The sequence below is a fragment of the Bombus terrestris genome, chromosome 9 (genome assembly GCF_910591885.1).
Source record: "Bombus terrestris chromosome 9, iyBomTerr1.2, whole genome shotgun sequence".
Lineage (NCBI taxonomy): Eukaryota > Metazoa > Arthropoda > Insecta > Hymenoptera > Apidae > Bombus > Bombus terrestris.
Genome location: NC_063277.1, coordinates 13021667 through 13040594, shown reverse-complemented (window position 1 = coordinate 13040594; position 18928 = coordinate 13021667). Strand labels below are relative to the sequence as shown.

Sequence of the window (18928 nt, the reverse complement as noted above, 5' to 3'; positions counted from 1 at the left end):
GGTATAATACAGCCGTTTTCGGTGCAGCCTGGCCGCATGTATCGAGAGATTTCGAGTGCATTGGCCTAGATACTCCGCAACTAGGCGCACCGTTTCGTACGAATTTTCTGGTAAACGCAGATTTTTCCCTCGGGTATATACCCGCACGATGAGACTGGAAATTCTTCGCGGAGAAGCAGACAGAGAAGCGCGATGAAGTCTCCTCGTGGATCGAGTCGAACAATTCTGTTCCTGGATCGAACCTATTTCTCGCCTTCTCGCCCAGGCGAAAGATTTCACCCGCGGGAAGCTCGCGAATGAAACGCTTCCTCTTCAAATCGTTGGAAATGGAACAAAAACGAACCACGAGAATTCGCGTACGAATCGCACAGATTCTCGGTGCACGCGTTTGCAATCTCCAAAATTCGTTATCGAAACTTCTGGACCACTCGATCTCCCCATTTTACCTGTAAATCCGCGACTAAGTATTCGCAATTTGGAAGCAAGAAGGCGAAGTACGGCGACAACATCGGCGATTGCAGAAAGGAAAACGAAAGTTAGACGACGCAAAGAAAAGTCTATGACTCGTTCAAGGTAACCACTCGTTAGCTCAGGATGAACGATTCAATTAACACGTTTAGGCAGCGAAAGACAGAGACACGGGGCGAGAGAAGGTACGAACGGCTCGTAATTGCTGAATTATCGATGATCATTAAAGCGCGCGACTGCGTTTACGATCGTGTGCCTTTAGCTTTATGATCGCACGAACAGATCTCATAAAGATTTTCAACGCATAAACTCTTATCAGTGCGCGTGCAGACTGCCGCTGCACGCGAAACAGCCAGGCAGAGGCATAGGAACGAGACGAGACGTTTCGTTCGGGCCGATCGATTCGATTCCTTCCAGAGACGAGAGTCAGATTCGAGTTTTCTGCTGGAATTACGTCGCGTCGTATACAGAAACGTCAAGTTTACGCTTGGCTTTCGGCTATACGAGCGCGAAAATATATTTCGACGAGCGTAATCGAGCTCGTCCCACGAGCATCGTTGCGCAAATCGTGGACGAAAGCGAGGCTGGTATAGTCGGTGCGAAACGGAAACGAGAAGAGCCGAACGAACGACCTCGGGGCAAAAGGCTGATTATCTTAACGACACGGAATACCTATGTGGATCCTTTCACCAATAACGTATTTAAACATTGTCGCTTTATGGTTTAAAAGTAAAAAGAGAAATCGAGAGGGAAAGCAGCCGCGTTTGAACGCGAGCAATCAATTTGCATCAACGAAAAATTTGTCTCCTGAAATTTGGCGCTGTCCACTTTCTCGTTGTTCCGGGTCTTCGTTCTCCGTCTCTTTAACGTGCAACAACACGCTTTATGATTCTTGTCGCGTCATCCTAAACGCGGCTTTGAAACCTGTTTAGAGTCGGTTCTATGTTTAGTTTACTAAAATACACTCGGTTCCGCGATACGGGTGTTCCTCATCTTCGAATCTAGTTCAAATCCTACAAGATTTGCGCGCCGACGCGTTGACAAAGAGACAATGAGCATGATGGCGTGAAACATTGGTTCGGAGCTTTTGCTTGTCAACCTAAACAAACTCGCGGATGCCTCGCGCGTTCCTCCAGAAACGGATCCACAAATAATCCGGCCAGTCTTCTGTAAATTCACCTTGAAACGGTTATCCACCCGTTCTCTCGCGATTCGGATGCACGCGCGCCATGCATCGCGCGTAATAATAAAATCATTGCAGTGATTTATACTTAGCTTTGTAATTAAATCGTATCTTTAAAAAATCGGACCATTATCCGGATAAATTTGAACAAGTGATGTATACATGGATGTGTAGATAATGCACAGATAGAGATACAGCTTCCGCGATGAATCCACCAATTGGGAATTTCTCTGGATTAAAAGATTCTTGTACGGTCGCCTATTTTACAGCGAAATTTCGTGAATGACACGACGTTCGATTCATCCAACGTTTCTTTTCATTTGTGTTTCTGCGCTGTCACAATCGAGTTTCCACGCTACCATCTATCCAATTTCGGATTATCCCAGTCACATAGGTGACGATTTTCTCCTGGATCTCGTTGAATTCGTTTCGAACGATTAAACGAAGAATGGCAGCGCGAGTACGTTTGATCGTGCAAGATCGACATGCACGGTGGCTGAAAGACGAGCGTATTGGCGAATTGACAGGTCTACGGGCAAATACACGTGCCATCGATTCTCGCAAGTTGAGAAATCGCTGCACGGGAGAGGCAGGAGAGCTTGCAGCCCCCGTCAACTGGGTCAACGTGACATCGCGACGCTCTTGACGCACGTGCAAACATCTCGAAACGACGCACGCATGTGCAGCGAGCAGTTCGCCTGGATTTCGCCGTCGTCGATCAATGACGTCTGGAAAATGTTTCTTTGCCACTTTCCTACGGTCTTCGTGGAACTTTTGCGCGTGGGACGTAAAACGATCTGGTTCGACCTCCATCTTCGTGAGATGCTACACGTTTAAATCACGTTATCCATGGATTTCGTAACGGATCGTTAAATTTGCCGATACTTGGGCGAGACTCGATTTCAACTAATAATCGGATGCATGTTTTCTTAGATACAGAAAGAATCGATAGAACGGAAGCTGCGTATCGCGATTACTCTCGAGAGAAAATGAAACGCGTCCCGAAATAGAATGTGTTGTTACCTCTTCCGAAAATCCGTTCGTGTAACAGCAACACGTCCAAGTCCAAGTATCCCACAGACTGACTGTACGCCGTAAAGCACCAGAAGCACTCGATATTCCGCGTCGCGCTCGCGCATTCCCAAATCGAACGTGTGTCGTCGAGCCGCGCGCGTGGTCCTCGAAACAAAAAAAGAGGAACGACGAACAAAAGAGGCAAAAACGAGGAACGAACCGAGTGAAAGTGCGAGCCGTCTCGAATTCGCGATTAGAGGGGCCGTGGAGGAGCGGCCGAGGGCCAGGAGACACGACGCGCGCGCCACGCCAGGCCCCGAAAAAGGCGAATCACCTCTCGTCGAAAGTTGCTCTTCTGAACCGAGAGTGTTGCGACTTGACGAGAGAGTCGAGGGTGGAGGAGGATCGCGTACGAAATAACAGGCGGTCCGAACTGCGCAAATGTTTGCGAAATGACGTCAAAAAACTCGCCAGGTTCGCCGATTACTCGCACGCGGTCGCTGAACGCACGCGGAATCCACGAGGGGGCCTCGGCAGCGATCGTCCTCAACGAAAAGAGGTTCCTAGAATTCTCGTATGCCTGATAGAAGCTACGAAAAATGTTTCGACGAATTATACCAATGGTAAAAGTAAAAATGGAATCGGCGAGATCCGCCGATGGAATAGACGATATTCCAAGTTAATTTACGGCGATTACGAGCGTTCGTGACACGTAAACGACGGCTTCCAAGAAAAATTTCTCCGCAATTATTCTTAAATGCTGGCAGATTCAACCGGGAGTGGCTACTCAGTGGTCAACGCTAATTACTCTTCGGTGATGAAAGAAAGATATCCGAGCAACCGTGCGCCGACAGTAAGGGTAACCACACGAAGGAAGAATTCTGAGATTTCAGCAACGATTCGCACGGCTCTTCCGTGAACTTGTTCCAGCTTAAAAGGCTTCGACTACCAATATTGAAAAAAGGTGACCAACTGACCGGAATTTCAATTGCTCCGAGCATCGATTTGGACCAATACCAAAGGATTTTGTAAAAAAAGAACAAGCAAGAAAAAACTGTTAGACAGAAATGATCCAGCGAGAAAAAAGGTCTGGCTAGCATCCACGCCCAAACGCCAAATTTCCAATAGCAATCAACCTGCCGAAAGGAAATGTTGAAAGACGACTGCGTAAAAAATGCTGGCTGGGAAAATTGGTGTTCGAAAATGCTTGGAAAAAAGAGGGAAACTGTTGGTGGAAAACTGAGCAAGGAAACGTCGTTGAACAGGCTGAAAGATAATACATGGCCAAGGAGCAAGAGAGAGAGGAAATACTCGGCGAGATATGCTCGTTTTACCTGGCTGCGATGCACACGAATGCATTTCCACCCCCTATTCATTCGCGCGACGGTGGTAGCTGCTGTGACCCACTTCCATCTCCGGGAATAAACGGCACACCACCCACGCACACGGGATTCTCTTCGAGTTTCATTCGAACACGGAGACCATTGACTTGCCGCATCGTTGTTTCAACGAGGATACCGCCGAGAATGTTTTCCGTGGTCCTCTACAAGGTAAAGCTGGAGAATATGATTGCAGATATGGTACAGTATGTAACATTTTGAGCGGCGATATCGCGCGCAGCATCTCATAAATACGGATGGTCATACAAAAGGAAAAACAGAAACAATTTAAATTAAAAATCCAAGAGCGAAGATATCACGTGTGGAATGGCGATCGAATAGCTACGGCCGATTCCGAAAGTACTATCGATAACATTCCAAGGAGCTTAAAGCAAATATCGTGGATGCCAGACATCGGCCGAGTACGAGAAGAAAGCAAGCGTCGAAAAGCATGGCAAAAGCAGAAAGTGGAACAGCGGTCGGATTGAAAGCCTCGTTCGGAAACTAACAGACGTTTATGAGACACTGGAATCCGAAGAACGGCCGGTATCTCGTCGTGGAGGCTCGGTATCGAGCAACCGTGAACCGCCTACGCGGTCACGATGCAATTGCAGGCAAATTGGAGAAACTGATAGGGGAAACTGTTGCGATCGCGCTCCTTCATCATCGTCATCAGAAATAAATTGGAAAAGAAACGGACAATTTTTCGTTCCAACCGTCTCCACTCGCCTTTTAGTCGTTCCATCACTTCTAGTTCTGGAATTATCGATCTATCGTATACTATACGAATAATACTATTCGTAATAGTTATCCTTCGATCGATCTCTAGATCGTTATCCTTAAATTCCGATATCGAACATTAAAAAGATAACATCGGTTACCTTCGTTTGGGATCGAGTTCCATGGCAAGGATTAAAAATCATTTTGAGGGAAGAATTTAGATTATACGGCGGCGGCGTCAACGACAAAGTGGTACCAACGCTCTCCAAGCGAGTCTGGAACGTCGATTCGCGACCGAATCGACTGAGTTTGCCGGATGCCCGAACCTGTCTCCTCAACCGGCACGCACGGCGCTTCATCGAGACTCCGTCACGCGTGGAAGTCGTTTACCCCTCGGAGTTATTTGGCCCCTTCGTAGCGAGCAACGCTCCGACCGACGCGCTCCAACCGGACGACGAAGAGTGACACAACACGGGGACCGGGGACGGGAAGCCGGCAGCATCGGAGCGAAAGAGAAATCGACTGTTTATTGCCAGGCAGACGAGCCGTCCGGGAGAGGAAGTCGCGAGGGGAGGATAGAAATTTGTCGGTAAACGATAAGAATATCGTTCCCTTCGTCAGGGTGTACGATTCTTCGTTCTAGTCTGCTATTCGAATTTCACTATGATTAAGTGGTTAGGAGAAAATATAGAATAGAAAATGTCCAGATATCGTTGATATATTTCTAATTTTTTAAACGTTCGCTTTGTTCCCAGCCAAACATCTGGCATGTTCTGTTCGAGAAGAAAAAAATAATCTGAAATAGGGAAGAACTACGTTCCGGGGATACAGGCTCAGCTGATATCAAACGCATGCGTATCCACGGCGTAGCAGTGGGACGGAGGAGGAAAGGGGGATGCGAGGTGGATAAATCGGTCGAAGGAAGGAAACAGCAGCGGGAAGAAGGAAGAAAAGAGAGGATGAAAGAGAAACGAGGCGAAGGAACAGCCACAAAAAACCGGGCGACAGGGGAACGGAGACGGAGGATCGGGGGAACGACGTGGAGATGCGACACACGTGCCAGGGACACGCGTGCGTGTGTAGAAAGAAACAGAGAAAACGAGGCGCGAAGAGCGAGACAGAAACAGGAACAAGTAGAGGGGAAACGAACGTCGAGCAGGGCTCGTGGAAGAGGAACAGAGAAACAGAGTCGAAGATAAGGAAAAAAAAAGCGAAGGTAAAGAAGAGGAACATGTGGATGACCGAGAGAAAAAGTAGATGGAAGAAGAGGCGAAGCAAAGAGAGAGAGCGGGGGGAGGGAGGGAGAGAGAGAGAGAAAATAAATAGAAGAACACTGTACGCGAAGAAAAAGCAACGAGAAACCGAGGTAGAAAAAATGTAGCAAAAAAGAGGAAGGTTGGCAAATGTACAAGGTGGAAAATGAAATCGAGGAAGAAAGACAGAAGAGAGTAAAGGAGGAGAGGGAAAAGAGATAACCAGTTTCTCTTTCTTCGACGCACAGCGTAGCGCGAGCACATTGTATAAGAGCACACAACCACGCGATTTTAGACGTTCTACTCTCCCTCCTACGGCCGCTTCATGAGGGTCCCCCTTTCGGCTGCCGAAAACGACATCGAGGAGACCTTCGTATGGCAACTCGCCCGCCGACGGCGACGCCGAGACGTATTCCGCATACGTAAAGCCATGTCTCTACTCTCGGAGAACGACGAATCCGCTGGCGTCTCACGAAATTTCGAAGAATCCTCGATCCTTAGCCGAAACGAACGACCGAGAGGTGTGTTCAAGTTCGACACACGCCTCTTGAAAGTAATTTGCGATTCGATGGCCGTACGTTTTTCAAATTATCCGGCGCTAGTTTCCACGAGTCGAGAGGGAAATGTATTATCCGGGAAACGTTTTATCAAGGCGAAAACAGGATCGTGTATTTCGAGCACGAAAGTTGCGGTGAAACTGCAACTTGAAGCAGCGATTTTCTTGCAGGGAAAAGCAATGGAATAGCGGAGCGGTTTCCATCCTAAAGGGTGGACGGTGTATTTTCAGCACGAAGGTTCTGTTAGAGAACGACAACTTTGTTCGTTGAACTTTTGCGCGGCACTCCGCTTCTCGATGGAACTTTTTTTAACTGCGTGGGATGGAATCACGTGGGAACTCTTTCACGACGCGCGTGTTTGCACGGGTGAAATTTGTGTGGGCTTTTTTTGTGGTAGCCGCATCGGAGAATTCCCGACACTCTGTTGCGCTCTTTTTCCATTTTACTTTCCTCGGGATCTTTAAACGGGCAACTTTCTATCGAAGTAACGGCCGAAATTGCGGCGTCGACGCTTCTTTTGTAGCTGCAAAAGTAGGCCAATTTTCTCGTCGAAGTTTATTTTCGTTTCTTATTGTACGCCCGATTCTTCCAGACGCTTTTGATGGACATGACGAATGTGCAACGTTGTACGTAAATAAATGACCTACCGGTTCGAAGGAGAAAAACTTTCGGCTCGTAAAAATATCACGGAAACGCGGGCGTTAAATCGCTTTTCCCAGAAAAGTGCGCGGCGAAACCTTGTCGACAGAATTTTCCGCCGACCTTTCATAAACGCTTGAAATAGCTACGATATCGAGGAGAGAAACATTAAAAATGCCAAAAACATCGAGTCAAACTTATTCCTCCATCCTTCGCGGTTTCGCTAACAGTAAAAAGTAAGTAATAAATAACTTGGATCGTCACGTCTACGAAATACCAATAGTATTTCTCGACTCTATTTTAAAATCGTTACGTTTTCTCCAACGTTTCTTTCAAGCAGGTCTTTTCAATTTTACAAACATTCACATCGACGAATGGAACTCGGCTATTGCTTAATTGCTCTCCTTCGAGAATGGTCGAAGGGTTTTCCAAGTCACTTCGATAAGTGGCTAGATGAAAAGTATTTAACTCGTCCGCGTTTACGAGCGCGTTGTCAGACTGTTTCGACCGTGGCCTTAATCGCAATGTGTACCGATATGCACACACCATACATCACCTTTTTCTGTCTGCATTACGAGTACCGTGAACCGACCGCCTTATCGTTCGCCACGACGCACATTTTCTTTAACAAACGGTCTCTCTGCTTAACAATAAAAATATATTTCCCTCGGGAATGGTAAACCAACAAGTGTTTAAATCTCCATATATTGTTTTGGCAACGCAACCATAAATTTCTCTTATCGTTTCTTATCACTTGTGTCACGGTTCTCGTGTTAGCCTCGACGCTTTTTTCACCAGTTCCGTGAGATCGCTACGGTCGCAAATTAGGCCACGTTTAACTAGTAATCGACGACGACGGCGAAGAAGCGAGCAAGCGATTTGCCCTAGTCCTAGCAGCCGTTTAATAGCCGGGAGTTAAAGGTCTGTGCATAAGGAAAATCGCGAGTAGAAAATACGCGCTTGACCTTAGCCAGTCATCGGTTCGCGAGGTCGCCGGATCAATCGGCGAAGAGGAAAACAAGAATCGGCGGCCAACTCCTCCATTTTGCATCACCGACAACAGCCTTATCATCGAGCGAAGAAATAAGAAAATTTCCATTCGGGTTCATATTCCACGGAAGATTACGCGTCCAATGCCGAAAATTGTTGACATTTATTTTTAGTCGAAAATAACGATACTTCGAAATATTCGAATCGCAACAACGCCACAATGAAATCACTTGGCTAGACCGACCAATCCTATTTCCTAGCTTCGATTATCGTTTCTATGGGTCTTGTTGTTCCCTCGTGACTCAAAATTAGCGAAATCAAAACGGATTAGCCTGCTATTACGACACGAACATCTAATTATTTATCGATCGGCGACGACATCGGTGCAATAAAAATAACCGCGGATTCGATAAAAGCGACCAAGTTTAGTCCGATCGGTAGTCGGGTCAACAAGTTTTTAAAGAAGATCGACACAGATATCGTCCAAACGAATATCCATATTTCCATTAATCTGGAATCGTTCGAACACGAAACTGACATTGACTATTTACTTGTCGTCTAATTTTATAACGCGACTGATGAAAATCGAACGCATTCGATCGAACGGATTCAGGCTCTCTCGCGCACGCTTCGTGGCGAGCAACGGCGAACGAGTAATAACGATGTCAAAGCGAAGGCAATTGAACGATGTGCTAAAAAATATTGACCTAAATCGCGCGAGCATCGATTCGCGAGACACTGCCCTATCGTACAATGCACTTCCATCGCGTCGCGTCGTCGTTCCCGGGGTCGAAATAATCATCGAGATAACGAGTATTTCAAACACGTACCATTTTTACGCCTCCGAGCCTGATTGCTCCGATAAGATAAAACGATTCTGCAACATCGATCGCGTCGATGGAACGATGTCGCGACACCGCGCTCGGACGTTGTTAGTCATGAAACCTTCAGGTTTTCCCTTTTCCATTCGCTATCTTCTATTTAGTCGGCATACCAGGCTCGTTAACTTCGTGGAGGAAACAAAAGGTTTCACGAATCGTTTCGAAATCAGATTCTACGAAATAATTGCCGTATCCGAGCACGGAGGGTGACTCGTCGCAAAGATTCTACGGCAAATCGTATACTTTTATTATTATCGCTGTTAATTTCGACCGATTAAGATTTCAACGATCGATGCACCGTGGGAATTAAACGCAAGAGACATCGCGATGTACATGTCCTGAATCGTTATATCGACTTGGTCGAGGACGAGAAGGATGCGCGCCCCCTCAAGCCGCAGAACAACTTGACCGCAAAAAAGCACTGGGAAAACGCGAAAGTGAAACCGATACTATTCTCCGTTGCTTCTGAAGAAATTCTCTGACTCTTAGCTATCGAAAAATTAGAACGATTGGAACGATTCGGTCGATCGAATCGATCGAAAAACGTGGAAGGGACGCCGAGGAAGCCGAGGATCGATGCTCCATGGGACTCGGTATCCAGAGCACCATGCAGCATCGACGCGTTATGCGGTCGTTTAAATAGGAGCACGCTAAGATTGCGAGCGAGCATGCTGGCAGCTAGAACGACGACTATCAAGGTAGTTAGCGTGGACAGAGACGTGACGTTGCCCGTTGCCTGTCGGAGTACTTTCATTGCTGTTATACAACCGCGGATCGAGCGACCGACCGCTGAAAGGAGAAATGGGAACACGCAGTGGTTCTCATGCAAGCCACTCCGGAACGCGATCGATCGCCTCACCACGCGGAGAATCGTTCCCGATTCATCCCTCTGGACCATCGAATTTTAAACAACGTTTTAATCGACCGGCCCTGGAATCAGTTTCCGAACAGTCGCATCCAGAATCCCGTGCCACGTTCCACGATGGAAAACGTTGACCCGATTCTCCGTGGAAAATTATGTAGATTGAAACGTGCAAGTTTTCAAGGTAAAGTGAAATTAAGCGCGAGAACCAAGTTTGCGGATTCTTGGCTAGCTTCGTAATAGCGGGAAAGTTTGTTGAAAATTGCAATGAAAGCTATACCGCGCGAGTGGTAGTTAGCAACGAAGCTTTGAAAACCTGGCTTCCTTCTAAGAAACTAGTTCAATTTTTGTACACGGTAAAGAGCTGGAGATACCAGGTCAATAGCGAAACCGATGGGTCTTTCGCGAGTTTCTTATCGCGAAATTAAATCTCGACAAACAGATAAAGCAACGTGGTAGAAGTTCGTACGACACAATGTTGCATTACGAAAGAACGAATCGGTAGTTAATGCGGTCGAGGCGGCCCGTCGAGTATGACGAGTTTCGTGCAAACGTTTCACACGTGGAGCCGTCAGGTCGACGACTTTATTCCGCTCTGGTACGAACACGTGTATCTACGTGCCACGTGGATCGATCGTTGATAATTCAACTAAGAAAATCGTGTCGTGGTTTGCCATTTCGCAACATTTTCATCCTTCGAGCGTGCTTTTCTACATGATAAAACATTGAACAAACGATCGAGAAAGAAGAACGAATATCGACAAATAAATCGATTCGTTGACAAGTAGAAAGCCTCTGACGATTGAGTACCATGCACAAGAGCAGAACGAAGGTGAGTTTTATCTCGCGGTGTTCTACCCAAGGCTTCGTGTAATCTCGGTCGCGGAGAAAGTGGAAAAGTGTATCACTGACTTCATTCCCTATATACACGGTGTCTCGACGCGTTCGCAGCCTCGACATTTCCAACGATTGCTTCTAATTTTTCACTCTGAGAAATCTTCAACTCGTTTATCCGCGCGTTTGATTCGAACACCACCTGTCTTCCATCCTCTACGAGGATAAAATGTGGCTGCTCTTACATCTCCTCTAACACCCGGGCGATCGTTTCTAACCGTGCGTTTATGTTTAAACGAAACGAAAGAGCAGCTTTTCTCGCCAGAGAAACCGGTATTTTTTAAAGACAGATTCAGACGAGTTCCGCTCTCGTCGACAACGAATGCAGCAACGGTATTGCAGTATGCTCGTTCACCTATTTCCAGAACGCGGTCTAATATTAATCTCGGCGATACCGGCCACTAAAATCGATATCTCAACTGGGTCAAACAGTTGCGCGTATTCTGTCGTTATTTTTAATATCGCAAAATCCACCCCCTGCGTCGTGGATTGTTCGTTTTCAAGGCGACTCGTGAAACCAGATTCCATACAGCATATTGCTCGTACTCGTCCTGCTTCGTTCCGCGCGATCATCCAACGGACATTTATAGATATCGATACAGCGTATATCGCATGACCCATCTTCGGTTTGTTACCGATTTCGCTAGAAAACCGGCAATTCGTACGTCGATTCTACAATTTCTGTCGACCGTTTCGCATTCCGATCAACTTTCTTACGTATTATCGCTGGTTGCAGCATTTATCAGGATATACATTGATATCGTGCAGCCTTAATTACCGTGTCTGAGAGAAATTAACGCACCAACACAGATGAGAGTGCGGTTTTGTAGTAACATGGTTGCAGAGAGGAGAAAACGGTGGGGGCAAAAAGCAACGGTGCATCGTTAAAATGAAGAAGAGCTCTCGTTGGTTCGTTTACGAGCGACGCGGAGAAACAAGAGGTAAGAACCGAGCTGCGTTCGTGGCTAGTATTTGTTATTCCCGATGCACCGTCTTTCGCAGCGTGAGGCCTTTAATTCTCATTCATAAGCACGGGCAAAGTTACACCGTGGGCCGGTGATCTGTCACGGGACGCAGCCACCGGCTGATTTATGTTCCCTTCGTCGCGATCATGATCCCCGTATCCATCGAGGATTTTCCGTTCTCCAAACGGCTCGAGGAATTTAGAGAAAGTGGGACGGTCGTGGGGACCACCACACGAGATTGATTTCAACGGAACCGAATGATTCCAACTTGTACTTAAACTCTTCTATAGACTTCGCTTCAAACACGAATATGTATATTGTGTTACGTCGTACGAAGCAAGTTTCTACCAGTGTAATTGTTGGTGTCGACATAACGCATCAGCTTAGTGGGCTCCCTTTAATGTTAGCAGCATACTTTATGAAGAAGAGTCCACCGTAACTCTGTTCTATAACGCTGCGCACCATGCAATGCCATTTGAATCAATTGCACCGTACCAATTGCCGTTCAAGAGCATATGGGGAGTCAACTGTAACACTTTCTGCATTTCGACGTGCAGCAGACTATAGCTCGTCTATTTCCAACGTTTTATTCTGTCTTTTGTTTCTAAAACTTCTACAAAGTTTCTAACATTGACGAGCCTCTACCGTGCTCTAGACGATTTTATTACAAATAGTTTTCTCTCAGTGTTGTTGTTTCACTTGTGTTTTTCCGCTCGCCAATCTCTTTCAATCCCAGGCAATATTGCGAGAGAAAAGATGGATTTTCCTACGTCGCTCAAACCTATTTATACCACAACGTTATATTGTATTCTATTCAAACGTTAAAGTTGTTTCCACGATGGAACAGCGCGAAACGAGATTTTATTAAACGCCTGTCCGAGCCATATTAAATTCGGTAAACGCTTAAGCTACCGTGATCCTCTTATTGCTGGAGCTAGCGTGATTTTAATTTATACTGCGATATCGACTTTTCCTTAAGAATTATGCCGAACAAGCCATAATCGCGAAGAAATGACGATTCTCGACGATCTTAACAATAGAACCAACTGCAACGAACAGTTTGTAGCTGGTCCTAGCGGAAATACTTTTAGCCGCTTTTCAGCATCGCGACTATCTACGGGATTTATCCTCGACCATCTAATTCCCAAAAAAGTCTCACATCCTATCGAGTAATTTGCCGAATGTTAGAAAAAGCTAACATAGTTTCCACGAAGAAATAATTGGAAAACAGTCCTTAACGTTTCAGATATTAATTTATTGTCGCTAATAGATCGTTGTCGAAGGTGATTCGTTTAAAACTGTCAAGTTACTCTCTGTGAACAGGACGCACAGTTGGAGGGGGAGCAAAATATATCGAGCAAGGAGCTGGGAAGCGCGTCGACGCATATCCTGCAGCTTCATCCTCGCGAACCGTCGGTTACATATCTTTTTTTTTTTCTTTTTTTTCGAAAGCCGAGGCAAGCGAACGCATCGCGTTCCCGAGGCCACGGGTCGAGTCAGATAAGATATAATTATTCGTGTCGCAAAAATGGCTGAATCCAGTCCGCCCCCCTCTCGCCTCCACACTTTCTTTTTTGCACATTTTCTTCCCTCCCGACGATTCTATTCCGCTGCTTCTCCTCGAACCACCGTTTCTTCCTTACATTGTGTTCACTGGACCCACCACGTCTATTCCGAGTTTTAATTACGAGTTACTGTGTTAACTCAGAAGGAATCTTCGCATCAGGGCGAGAATTCTTCTAGAATCGGAAATTTGTATAAACTTGGCGAAGTTTTCGCGAAGAAAATGCCCAACTTCGAGGATGAGCTAAATTCTTGCGAGATAAGCTTTCCCGACTACAATTATTTAGCGATAATTAAACGATAAAAGAAAGCGGCACGGTAAAGAATCCACGAGCAACGTTTTCCAACGGCTTCGACTGCCGCCGGCAAAGTTTGCCTCGGCGACCCGACTTATCGCACCGCAAATAAAAAACCTGATATCGCGATATCGTTTCGCGACAAGATTAAAAGCGGAAGATCCGGCAAACTTTACCCCTACCAGGACACGAAACAGGCAAATAATACAGGGACACGGACAAAGACGTTCAAAGATCTGGCAAGGATGTTTAAACAACGAAAGTTCGCATGACTCACGTTGGGCCAAAAAATATTTAGCTTCTCCGAGAATACGCAAAAATAATTCGGCTTTAACCCTTAGAACTGTGTTAACGTTTTCACGAACGACATTTTGTCAAAGCAAAAAAATAAAGCGATACGTAGAAAAACAATCGATCATCGATTAAAGAAATTACTATAGGGTTTAAGGAATTGACAACTCGAACGACGAGTTAATTCGTCTTTCCCTAATTAAGAGGCGTTAATATTAATATAAAAACGTTCGAGATACGCTTGGTCCCTGCTGCTTGCTCTCCTGTCTACTGACAGAGAAAAGCTAGGCACAATGATTTCGTGGAAATTCGTGTAATAATAGATGATGCGTCAACAGTAGCCATCGAAAGTGGTACTGGTTGACTATTTATTCATTACAGAGCTAGGGTTGCCGCTCTACCGACACTATTGCCGCGTGCTCGGCCACGTTCCGTCTCAAAGGCGTTATAAATAACCACTCAGCCCTGCGTGCATCCGTGATTACGATCACGGAAGATAGCAGAATGTATGGCAGTCACGTTGCCTTTGGTCCACGCACGCACCGCGAGATTTTTCCAACACTGGCACACCCGATCGTGCCGGTTTTCTTCTTTTTCAATGTTGTTGCGCATCTCTGTAAGTCATTGCCTCCCACACGCCACAAACACGGGGCAATTCGGGACAATGAACGGTGCTAATTGACTCTTGACTACTATTTTAAATTTCCAAAGTAATCTAGACCTTATAAATGTTGTTATAATTTTCATCTCGACCAACGCACGCTGATAAATAGCTCGGTAATTGGTACGTAAGATAGCGATAAGTAAAATATGATGCAAGCCAGGAGAGGTTTACAACGAATAAATGAAAATAAATAATAAATAACTCGACAATCAAAACACACGCATAAATGTGTTACGTTATTAGGAAAAAATCAGTGCACGAGATAGGTGTCCGTCGGAATCATCAGCTGATCGAGAGCGATCGCGAATTCGAGAAGTCGTCACCGCGGTCTCTTGTCCATTCGCTGATAGAGAGGACCGGTTTCGAAAACGACCTTCCCAGAGAGCAAGCATAAAGCACGACGGTTCGCCCTTTCCACCGAGAGAAAAACAATGTATAATTTCGAGATTTTGCCAACGACGATGCTTGACGGACACGAGCAAGGTAAAAGAGAAGAGAGAAGAACCCGTGGCAACGGTGAGTAAATCCTTTGCAATTTATAATCCGAACATTACGGCTGATTACATCGAACCCCGTAGCGATTGAATCTTAATAATTACATTTCGAACTTACCATGGCCTCTTGCAACAATATGCACCAACCCATAAAAACCTGTCGGCCTCCTTCCTGGGAGGAAGCACTAATTTTCTCGCGATCTTTTTTCCCTCCTCTTCCTATCTTTCCTCCCCTTCTCTTCTCCTCCTTTCTTCTTTTTCTACTGCCAACCCAACCCCTGCTACGAATCTGTCTCCTTTCCACTGCTTATTTCACTCTCTCACTCTCTCTCTCTCTCTTTTTGTTCTCCTCTCTTCTTCTTCTCTACCAGTGTTTCCCTGGCGAGTCACAGGTTACGCCGCGATTTCACACCGCATACAAATCCACCGGGGGAGTAATAATAAAAGCAAACGCATGCAAGCCGACGTAGTTATTTAGCTAATGACGTCGAGAGCAGACCAGGGACCGGGCGACGACTCTTAAGAATCTGCCACAACGTGGCGGTCGAAAATTTCGTTGATCTGCGACCACCGGCACGCGAATTCCTGAGGACAGGAAGCGGGCTTTGCACGCAAAGCCTCGGTTTATTGTCGATTTCCGAAGGAATCTCAGTTCCGACCACGCCGTTTTTAAGCCAGCCACCCGATAATCGCTTCTCAGAGCCGCTCTGTTGTTGTCGCCGATGTTTCGCGCCTATGTTCCGACCAAATTAACTCCTGCCTTTTAGCGGGCCTTATTTCTGACTCGATTGTTTGCCTTGCTTCTGTCCAGCTCTTTCAGACCACGGTATTCTGTATATCCGTTCGTAGAGCGCGTAGGTAGATAGTCAGCGTCCATTTGAGGGTAAAATTATCACGAGTTACTCAAGTGACTATCAAAATCCGATATGAACAACTTTGGTGTTTAGATTTCGTAATTTCCGTTACCTTTTTTTCCTTTTCTTTCTTTTTATCAAGATCATGATATGAAATTAGAGAAAAACATCGAGTTCGATAATCAACCTGTTCTTGCTTGCTTACAGTCTAACATACGAAATCGTGGCACGACCGTGCAGGTGTATAATTTCGTTGTCATTAAGAGATGCGATGAACAACGGGCATCGTGTGAAAGCCGCTTAATGGAGAAGCAGGAAGGGGTACCACGAAAAGAAGCGGGTCGATTTTATAGGGGCTCATTATCAGCTTTACTCGTTCCCCACCTCAATTTCGTCTTATTGTTGACCGTTCAAAACGGAGTCGGGCTTTCGTCGGCATTTCTCCCAACGATAAATTCGTCGTTCAGATCAACGCGATCGTCTCACTCCGTAATATTCACGAATTCCCTATCTCATCAAAGTTCCGCCCGCGAACGGAAAGTCGGGATCTCTTTGCATTTTAGATATTTAAATTGACTGGTTACCTTCGCGAGTAGCGAAGATAATAAAAGTAGAAAGCGAGGACGAGGATAGGTAAAGGAGGAGGCAAATTATTTTCGAAAACCGGCAGAATTTAATGAAATGTATCGAAAAGAAACGATCGTTTAATTGGCGCGTACGATATGCGTTGTTCGTGGGTTAGCCACGTGTTACTTAAAAGTCTCTAATTAACAGGCAGTTGCTTGGATCGGAAAGAGAGGACGAGTCAGCTGGATTGCGTGGAAAACGGAAAAATTCTAGCCAGCGGAGAAGAAAAGCAGAAGCACGCACGATGACGATGGTAGTCAAGAGGTCACGAATGGCACGCACGTTTCTCCATGATCATTGCTGACATATCCCGCTGACATATCTCGTAATTATTTTTATTTCGATTTCGAAAAAGGAGAAAACGAAACTTTTCATTTCATTTACGTTTTTTCTTCTTTATTCAACGTATCTTTGAACATATTTCATTAAACATATCTTATTACCGATTGCCAACTTTTCTAAAACTTGCGCAAAACGCTTGGAAACGTACGTGCACTCGTTACAGCAGTGTGAAAAATTTATAATCAAGGATCGATTTACTGCGAGTAAAAGTTAAAAGCGATCGAATTCGCGGAGTTCGATAATCGAAATTCCCAGTGTTCCAGAGTTCGCGTGACTATGCAAATCATTCGCAAGCGACCAACAGTGACAGTGTGATAATGATTGTTACCAGTTGCTACACGATGCTGTTTACGCGGCATGCTCGTGATCATCGATCACACGCGGTCTTGAAATTGAATAAAACACCTCTATGTCCATTGCCGACCGGATTGATGATTCGTCGCGGGGAGAAAAAAAAAAGTCAGCAGAGTCTATGACGATCTACGATTACCTGTACCGCGTGATTAATGCGGTATTTTGCGTTTATTATTACATATGCCACTTTTCCCATATCGCGGCTCGTGTACAAGTCCGTTCAAAACAGGTGTACTAATGTTAAACATATCTTATATATTTTTCTACTGGTTGCAGGATTCCTTTCTATTTTCTACCGATACACAGAAAGACGCACAGAACAGGAGACAAGATCGTGTGTAGAAGATAAACTTTCAAAGGTATAGTAGTAAAGGAAAGTGCGTTACATTCGATCTACTCAAAAGTTATATTATGTAAGCTGTTACGAAATTGTGACCAAATATTTTTAATTGATTGAAAAAGAAAAGAAAAGAAAAAGCAACACAAAAACGATGCATAGGACATTTTCACTAAATAGTGTGACATTTGTCTTACACGTTGAAACGTAACTTTTTGTACTTGCTCGATTAACCTATATACGAGGATGGGGAAACAGATTTGTTCTACAGGTCTTTGCAGAAGCAACGAGGAACTGGCAAGCACGATGCTGCCCTTGCATTCAAGGTAAGGCAATACAAATACGTAACGTTGCGATATCACGGTGAAGCGACGAAAACATACGGTTGCAACTGCAACTTCGACACGCATTGCTTCGAACGGAAAGTAGAGGAATTTGTAAATAAAAAAAAAGTGATGGAAAGAGAAACAAAGAAAAAGATAGAGATACACGGAAGGTTGCAGAGACGCTGAAGTGGGACAGGGAGGATCGGTTTTTCAAGTTTTTTTGCGGTCGAAAGTGAACGCGCGCGAGGCAAATCCGCCGCGCAGTTTTTGCACGGTTTATTGCGATTTAAAGTCGATTTACGTGCGGCCACCGCGTCGTTCAGCTTTGATCATCGACAGCCAAAAAAAGTTAACGATCAATGATCGCGTGGAATCGGCCAGACTCATCTCCGGTTTCCCAGCTGCGAAACTTATGAAACACACTCTGCGCAACCGCTTTTGGATTTTTGTAACTTCGTAATCGCTTTTTCTATGGTACGCGCCTCTGACAAAACGAGCCGCCCAGGTCAACCAGCAAAAAATCAAAGAAAAAAAAGGACACGTTTCTACTTACAACGAGAACGGTTGACACATCGAGTGGACCTTTCGGTCTACCAAGAAAAAATGGTATCCGATCCTTTTAGTCCTTCCAGAGGTTTTCAGGGAAAAAAGGAAACATAATCCCGAGAAAAAAAAGGGTCAGGTACGGTCGTAGAACTGTCCAACGAGACAGTGACGAGGGAAACTTGATTGAAGAAACAATAACACCCTGGTGACAGAAGAAAAATAAAATACCACAAAGTTAAATTTCCCTTTCTTCCGTTATACCTGTAGGCAAAGTTAGTCCCACCCTTTTTAAACACACGTGTACGCGCATACGAATAAGCTTGCAAAGAGAAGAGAAGAAAAGTCAGAGGTGCGTATTTTCTTCGATTGTTGATCGATGATCGATAAACGTACAATAATGGTCGAACGAAGCGAAATAAACGAATATTC

General features: G+C 45.4%; 1 protein-coding gene and 1 long non-coding RNA gene across 4 annotated transcripts in view; one reads left to right on the top strand and one right to left on the bottom strand.

The window, feature by feature from the left end:
* The window catches only part of LOC100642848 (solute carrier organic anion transporter family member 74D), an 85412-nt gene that overhangs the window by 31928 nt on the left and 34556 nt on the right, over window positions 1-18928 (bottom strand). Inside the window, exon 1 of one of the 3 annotated variants that reach the window (XM_012311677.3) lies at window positions 2675-2944. The exons of the other annotated variants lie outside the window; for them this stretch is intronic. The gene's annotated coding sequence lies outside the window, so the exon portion shown is untranslated. Of the gene's footprint in view, window positions 1-2674; window positions 2945-18928 lie in introns of those variants that run through there. 3 annotated transcript variants of the gene reach the window in all.
* LOC125385594 lies at window positions 14910-18147 on the top strand. Its single transcript, XR_007225051.1, has 3 exons — window positions 14910-15135; window positions 16742-16919; window positions 17567-18147. It is a non-coding gene; the product is annotated as an uncharacterized LOC125385594 (long non-coding RNA).